At 45.7% G+C, this 7,944-nt stretch overlaps 1 non-coding gene across 1 annotated transcript; it reads right to left on the bottom strand.

Moving 5' to 3' along the window:
* Positions 1-1,218: 1,218 nt before the first annotated feature.
* On the bottom strand, positions 1,219-1,290 carry Trnae-cuc (transfer RNA glutamic acid (anticodon CUC)). The gene has a single exon. It is a non-coding gene; the product is annotated as a tRNA-Glu (tRNA).
* Between the last annotated feature and the right edge of the window lie 6,654 nt (positions 1,291-7,944).

Here is a 7,944-nt window from a genome sequence, read left to right as displayed (position 1 = left end):
GTTCTCCCACAGCATCTTTCTCCAGTCCGTTCTCTTGTGTGGCTTCACCGAGGTATTTGAATTTTTTTACCCTCTCAGTCTGTCCAATCTCAAATAATTGTGGTCCATGTTTGTCACTTGTCATGAATCTGTACTTCTCTTTCGAGATCCTAAGTACTGTCTTGCCAGCGATCCTTTCTAGTTGGTTGATCTGTATGGCCCCTTCTTCTAAGTTCTCTGAAAGTATCGCAAAATCGTCAGCGAAAGCCAAGCAGTTGACTTTGATTCCTCCCGATTTTCTTCCTAGACACATTGGGCTAATTCCTTGATTTTCAACTTCAGAATTCCAAATTCTCACAATCTTCTTCAGGACGCAGTTAAATAGTATTGGCGATCTATCACCCTGTCGCACGCCTGTCTTGATTTCAAATGATTCAGACAATTCTCCCATAAACTTCACTTTGGAACTTGTGCCTGTTAAGGTTTCTCTGATAATGTTTGCCAGCATGATTTTATTATTATTATTATTATTATTATTATTAATATCTTACACGTTCTAGCTCTCGTAAAATTACAGAGCGAAATCGGTAAACATAAAACATACTGATTGCGACTTGTGCTGTCCTGATGAACGTAAAATATTTTTGTATGTCTCGCTCCTGATGTAAGAGAGGCCATTAAATCGCTAATCTGGTCAGGTTAAATAAATAAATAATAAAATAAACAAATAATAAATTGGCCGCGCGCTATAGCCGCGTTGTCTTAGGCGTCTTGTCACGGTCCGAGCGGTTCTCCCCGTCGGAGGTTCGAGTCCTCCCTCGGGAATAGGTGTGTGTGATGTCCTTAGCGTAAGTTAGATTAAATAGTTTGTAAGCTTAGGGACCGATGACGTCAGCAGTTTGGTCCCAAAACACCACACATTTCCAAAAAATAATAGATTCTCTGGTGAGCTTGTGTAAGTGATGCAACAAATGTTTGCTAACGTGGAGCTACAGAGTTGATAATACGTGTGAATATGGCAAAGGACAGATTAATTATCATGCTCTTATTTGCCCCAAAGTTAACGTGCGGAAATCTAACGTTACAAGTTTTCGCGGCATAGAGAAAAAAAATTTGATTTAGTGTTTCATTCTCAAACAGTAATAAAGGAAATTAAACTGGTATCTATTGAAAGAGGTTTGTGTATCACTTTATACCATGTCTCAGTTATTTCTATATCATCCTTGAAAATAAAATGAATTCCGGTACCGGGAATCGAACCCGAGCCTCCTGGGTGAGAGCCAGGTATCCTAGCCACTAGACCATACCGGATCCGTAACTTGTATAGGAAAGCAAGGGGTATTCCAGGCACTTTCTACGTATGGTTTGTATAACGACATTCTTCTATTTCAATTAATGATTGCGATGCTACAGTTGCCCGTACGCACAATGTCATTGTCTTGTACGTACTTTAGATAGATTACGTATTCAGCGTACATTTAATACAGTCGAAGTTTTGTGTTCCTCTGATCGTCACAATTTTATCGTGGTTACTGACTCGATCTGACAAATGTGCATCTGCTCCATATGCGGCAGCTTCCTAACACTGCGGTTTTCTTATCTTTTTACGCCTGTGTGCACAGGTGGGCAGCAAGCTGCCTGTCTCGGCAACCTAGCGGGTAGTAGCCACACAACCTGTCAGGCGTTGCCGCTAACTCTTGCTGCTGAGACATTTTTTTACGCTGATGTAGTATTCTCTGTGATGCATATATACTGAGGAAATTATTCTAGTTTTCGCAACAATGCGATCGTCATACAGGGTGTTTCAAAAATGACCGGTATATTTGAAACGGTAATAAAAACTAAACGAGCAGCGATAGAAATACACCGTTTGTTGCAATATGCTTTGGACAACAGTACATTTTCAGGCAGACAAACTTTCGAAATTACAGTAGTTACAATTTTCAACAACAGATGGCGCTGCGGTCTGGGAAACTCTATAGTACGATATTTTCCACGTATCCACCATGCGTAGCAATAATATGGCGTAGTCTCTGAATGAAATTACTCGAAACCTTTGACAACGTGTCTGGCGGAATGGCTTCACATGCAGATGAGATGTACTGCTTCAGCTGTTCAATTGTTTTTGGATTCTGGCGGTACACCTGGTCTTTCAAGTGTCCCCACAGAAAGAAGTCACAGGGGTTCATGTCTGGCGAATAGGGAGGCCAATCCACGCCGCCTCCTGTATATTTCGGATAGCCCAAAGCAATCACACGATCATCGAAATATTCATTCAGGAAATTAAAGACGTCGGCCGTGCGATGTGGCCGGGCACCATCTTGCATAAACCACGAGGTGTTCGCAGTGTCGTCTAAGGCAGTTTGTACCGCCACAAATTCACGAAGAATGTCCAGATAGCGTGATGCAGTAATCGTTTCGGATCTGAAAAATGGGCCAATGATTCCTTTGGAAGAAATGGCGGCCCAGACCAGTACTTTTTGAGGATGCAGGGACGATGGGACTGCAACATGGGGCTTTTCGGTTCCCCATATGCGCCAGTTCTGTTTACTGACGAAGCCGTCCAGGTAAAAATAAGCTTCTTCAGTAAACCAAATGCTGCCCACATGCATATCGCCGTCATCAATCCTGTGCACTATATCGTTAGCGAATGTCTCTCGTGCAGCAATGGTAGCGGCGCTGAGGGGTTGCCGCGTTTGAATTTTGTATGGATAGAGGTGTAAACTCTGGCGCACGAGACGATACGTGGACGTTGGCGTCATTTGGACCGCAGCTGCAACACGGCGAACGGAAACCCGAGGCCGCTGTCGGATCACCTGCTGCACTAGCTGCGCGTTGCCCTCTGTGGTTGCCGTACGCGGTCGCCCTACCTTTCCGGCACGTTCATCCGTCACGTTCCCAGTCCGTTGAAATTTTTCAAACAGATCCTTTATTGTATCGCTTTTCGGTCCATTGGTTACATTAAACCTCCGTTGAAAACTTCGTCTTGTTGCAACAACACTGTGTTCTAGGCGGTGGAATTCCAACACCAGAAAAATCCTCTGTTCTAAGGAATAAACCATGTTGTCCACAGCACACTTGCACGTTGTGAACAGCACACGCTTACAGCAGAAAGACGACGTACAGAATGGCGCACCCACAGACTGCGTCGTCTTCTATATCTTTCACATCACTTGCAGCGCCATCTGTTGTTGAAAATTGTAACTACTGTAATTTCGAAAGTTTGTCCGCCTGAAAATGTACTGTTGTCCCAAGCATATTGCAACAAACGGTGTATTTCTATCGCTGCTCGTTTAGTTTTTATTGCCGTTTCAAATATACCGGTCATTTTTGAAACACCCTGTATATGATTCTGCTGTCTTCTCCATTATACGGCTTCGTGGCCATCTTACGGTCGATAAACGGTAGTGATTCTCGGATTACATCTACGCTGTTATCAAAAGTACGATCGTATGGGCTATCAAGTGAAATTTGTGACTGGATGGAGGATGTCTTGTTAGGGAGGATGCAGAAAGTTATATTGATGGATTTGAGAAATGCCTTATACCTGGAAGGAGCCCGAAACGACTCGTTACCTCCAAGTTTTGACCGACACAGACGGCTTTCGAAAAATGTACAATTAATCGTCGCTTTCGACATTACGAGTACATCTTGCAGGATGGTATTTTTCGTAAAAACATGGAAAACATGAAGTTAAACGGCAGCGCATACGTAAGGTCCTTTGACGTTTTCTGTGGAAAAACAAACCTTGTTAACATTTTCAAAAACCTCTCTTTCAGACGATAGTTTGAAAGCAAACCATGCATAACGCAGTATTTCCTTAAAAATCGGCGGTGATAGTTGCTTATGCAGTATCGAGTGTATTTTAATAGGGTCTCCCGAGAAGTAATTTCTCGTTCTCTTTCGATTACGTACGAACAGTTTTGAAGACACGGACTAGCATACATTTTCAGTGTCACTTTATGCGTTTGCTCGTTTACTAGTCGATAGTTATGAATATTATATTATTTGTGACAATAAAAATTAGTGGACTGCCAAATAATAATGTAAATTTAATAAAAGTTACACGTATTTTTCCCATTATATCAATTGTAATATAAATAGTAAAGAAAATGACTGCGTTGAAAATAAAAAAAAAACTGACGAACTGAACTGGATCCACTGATCCAGAGGCTTGAACACCAAACACTTAAAAAAAATACATTTTGTTCTATAATGTTCGTTGAATTTCTTCACGGCGGACGTCCGATGACACCCGTTTGTTCGATGACCCGTTCGCTCAGTTCTTTTTTATTATACAGGGAAAGCTAACGCGCTGACCGAACACGCTGAGCTACCGTGCCGGCACCACTTGGCAGCAGCCGCTTCATGGTTAAAATGGCCACGCACAGATATTAGAAGACCGAAATTATCGTGCGATTTTCTCAGTAACGCTTCAGAAGTACGCGCTCTGCTGACACATTTTATTGTCCTCGTGGAGTACTACGAGTGTACGAAGTTTGCAGTAAATCCGCGATGCAAACGTCGCGGCCTCCCCTTGTGAGTGAAGCGTGCCGGTATACACGGGGGACGAGCTCCGTTAGGCCGGCTGTGGGGCAGTGACTAGACGCGGTCAGGCGAGGTGACGCTGAGTCACGAGGCCGGGGGGCCGGCTGTGGGTAGCGCAGGAGGTGCGTGACGGTAGCCGTTCGGAGGCCGCGCTATCGCCCCGGCGAGATAAGCCGGCGGGGTGTTGACTCTGGGGGAAGGGCAGGCGCTGCCGACGGCGGCCGGGGCGCGGTCCGTGCTGGGGGCACCCGTGAACATCCACAGGGCTTCCCACACTGCCTGCCGCTCGGTTTTCACCTGCCTCCGGGAAAAATAGTGCGACAGTCTATCTGGCCTGAGGATACGCCGGTAGACAAGCTGTAGCAGTCTTAGCTTTAGATACTACTAATACACTACTGGCCATTAAAATTGCTACACCGAGAAGAAATGTAGATGATAAACGGATATTCATTGGACAAATATATTACACTAGAACTGATATCTGATTACATTTTCACGCAATTTGGATGCATAGATCCTGAGAAATCAGTACCCAGAACAACCACCTCTGGCCGTAATAACGGCCTTGATACGCCTGGGCATTGAGTCACTGCTTGGATGGCGTGTACAGGTACAGCTGCCCGTGTACCTTCAACACGATACCACAGCTCATCAACAGTAGTGACTGTCGTATTGTGACGAGCCAGTTGCTCGGCCACCATTGACCAGACGTTTTCAATTGCTGAGAGATCTGGAGAATGTGCTGGCCAGGGCAACAGCCGAACATTTTCTGTATCCAGAAAGGCCCGTACAGAACCTGCAACATGCGGTCGTGCATTATCCTGCTGCACTGTAGGGCTTCGCAGGGATCGAATGAAGGGTAGAGCCACGGGTCGTAACACGTCTGAAATGTACCGTCCACTGTTCAAAGTGCCGTCAATGCGAAGAAGAGGTGACCGAGGCGTGTAACCAATGGCACCGCATACCATCACGCCGGGTTATACGCCAGTATGGCGATGACGAAAACACGCTTCCAATGTGCCTTCACCGCGATGTCGCCAAACACGGATGCGACCATCGTGATGCTGTAAACAGAACCTCGATTCATCCTAAAAAATGACTTTTTGCCATTCGTGCACCCAGGTTCGTTGTTGAGTACACCATCGCAGGCGCTCCTGTCTGTGATGCACCGTCAAGGGAAACCGCACCCATGGTCTCCGAGCTGCTGCAAACGTCGTCGAACTGTTCGTCCAGATGGTTGTTGTCTTGCAAACTTCCCCATCTGTTGACTCAGGAATCGAGACGTGGCTGCACGATCCGTTACAAGCATGCGGATAAGATGCCTGTCATCTCGACTGCTAGTGATACGAGGCCGTTGGGCTCCAGCACGGCGTTCGGGTTTCACCAGGGAACGCCGATCAACTGCTGTTTGTTCATGAGAAACAGTTTGGAAACTTTCCTCATGGCAGCACGTTATAGGTGTCACCACGGGCGCCAACCTTGTGTGAATGCTCTGAAAAACTAATCATTTGCATATCACAGCATTTTCTTCCTGTCGATTAAATTTCGCGACTTTAGCACGCCATCTTCGTGGTGTAGCAATTGTAATGGCCAGTAGTGTACTATAGCGTGTGGCTAGGCTGCAGCATTCGGTCTCTGGGCACAAGTCTCTGTATTGGACGCCACTTTGGCGACTTGCGTGTCGATGGGGATGAAATGATGATGAAGACAATACAACAACAAGTCCCCGAGCGGGGAAAATCTCCGATCCGGCCGAGAATCGAACCCGGCCCTCTCGCAAGGCATCCGGCCGCGCACAGCACTCAGCTATGGAGGCGGAGTGTCTTTAGATGAAGAATCATCGACAGAATTAGATTGCCTTCGAGCGTCCCCCAGGGAAATGTGGTGAATATCTCCACGAAGATTCGTAAGTATCGGTCTGGTACTTCACGATGTAACACATGCTGCGTCATCACACCTCTGTACTCCGTTAGGCTCACAGCGAATTGGGCGGCGCACTGCGAAGGTACTGGACTTGTATCCGCGACGATCAGGTTGCCGTGTTTGCCCTGAACCGCTTAACACAAATGCCCAAATAGTTCCTTCGAATGGGACGTGAAAGATATCCAAGTGTATTCTCCGTCTCCAATGACTTTGTACACGTTATCACAGGAGAAATAGCCATCATTCAAGGATATGAGAGGAACGATCATATGAAGCAAAAAAAAACTTCATATGTACAGTCTTAGACATTAAAACTGACCGCCGGCCGGCCGCCACAGAGACTAAGTCCGAGTCGTTCACTTAAGGTGGCCAATAAAACAGACCGCCCCTGATAACTCTAAGTCCGGCCATCTGCACAATCTGGCAACACTGTAAGATGCGGAAGTGTTAGGAGGAAATATTGTCTACTTCCGAGCTGATATGGCTGGAGTAACCCCTTGGTCTTGCCGTAATCGTCGTGCATTCTAAACTTATTTATTTTTTTTACCACATTTCGGTCTAAAGTTATGCGTCTGATTGAGCATCGAAGATAATTCGCTTAACATTCTACCCACCAGCAATGACAAGTATTGCAGAAACAATTCCGCAGTACAGCTCGTGGCTGCGTCGCGATCGTAACAGCTTACGCTCGAGAGTTTCCTCGCACTGCAGCGGCTACCGGCCACCGGCCAGACGCCACTCGCCGCCTGAAATCCGGCGTCGCCCATGTGAAGGCGGCGCGACGCTGTCAGTGTATGTATCAATGCCACTTTCGAATTTGAAGTTCTAGTTATCATCATGCAGTTAAGCATTAGATTTGGCATACTTGAAAATCATGAACTACAGTTAAGCGTTGTAAAATTGAGTCGCAAGTGGAAAAAGGTGTAACATCTGCAACACAACGTTTACTTTTGGTATAACAGAGGGGTGAATGTAGAGGAGGCAGCTAGAAAGATTTGAACTGTGTGTGGAGCGAGTGCTTTTGGAAAAAATGCGCCAGAAAAAGATATTCTTGTTTCAACAAAGATCGTTCTGGCATAAATGATTTTCCACATTAAGGAAGTCTCGACTACTGATATATGTGACAGATTACCATTTTACCATCATGCGACGTTCGCATTCAACAGGCAATGTGCAGAAGTCTGGTGTAGGAGTACTGCATGCTCTAATTCCAAATCCTATGGTCGCAGGTTCGAATCCCGCCTCGGGCATGGATGTGTGTGATGTCCTTAGGTTAGTTAGGTTTAAGTAGTTCTAAGTTCTAGGGGACTGATGACCGCAGATGTTAAGTCCCATAGTGCTGAGAGCCATTTGAATCATTTGAATCCAATTCGAAACAACAAAAATCAACGGAGTGACTATTATTGAACGTCATCAGGTCGCTCATTGAGCATTCCTATGCAGCACTGTTACTGGTGACATGTTATGATGCCTTTATCGTTAACTTCCTAAGAA

Source organism: Schistocerca cancellata, chromosome 10, assembly GCF_023864275.1.
Source record: "Schistocerca cancellata isolate TAMUIC-IGC-003103 chromosome 10, iqSchCanc2.1, whole genome shotgun sequence".
Classification (NCBI taxonomy): domain Eukaryota; kingdom Metazoa; phylum Arthropoda; class Insecta; order Orthoptera; family Acrididae; genus Schistocerca; species Schistocerca cancellata.
The sequence above is the reverse complement of the archived record's forward strand: the minus strand, read 5'-3'. Positions and strand labels throughout refer to the sequence as shown.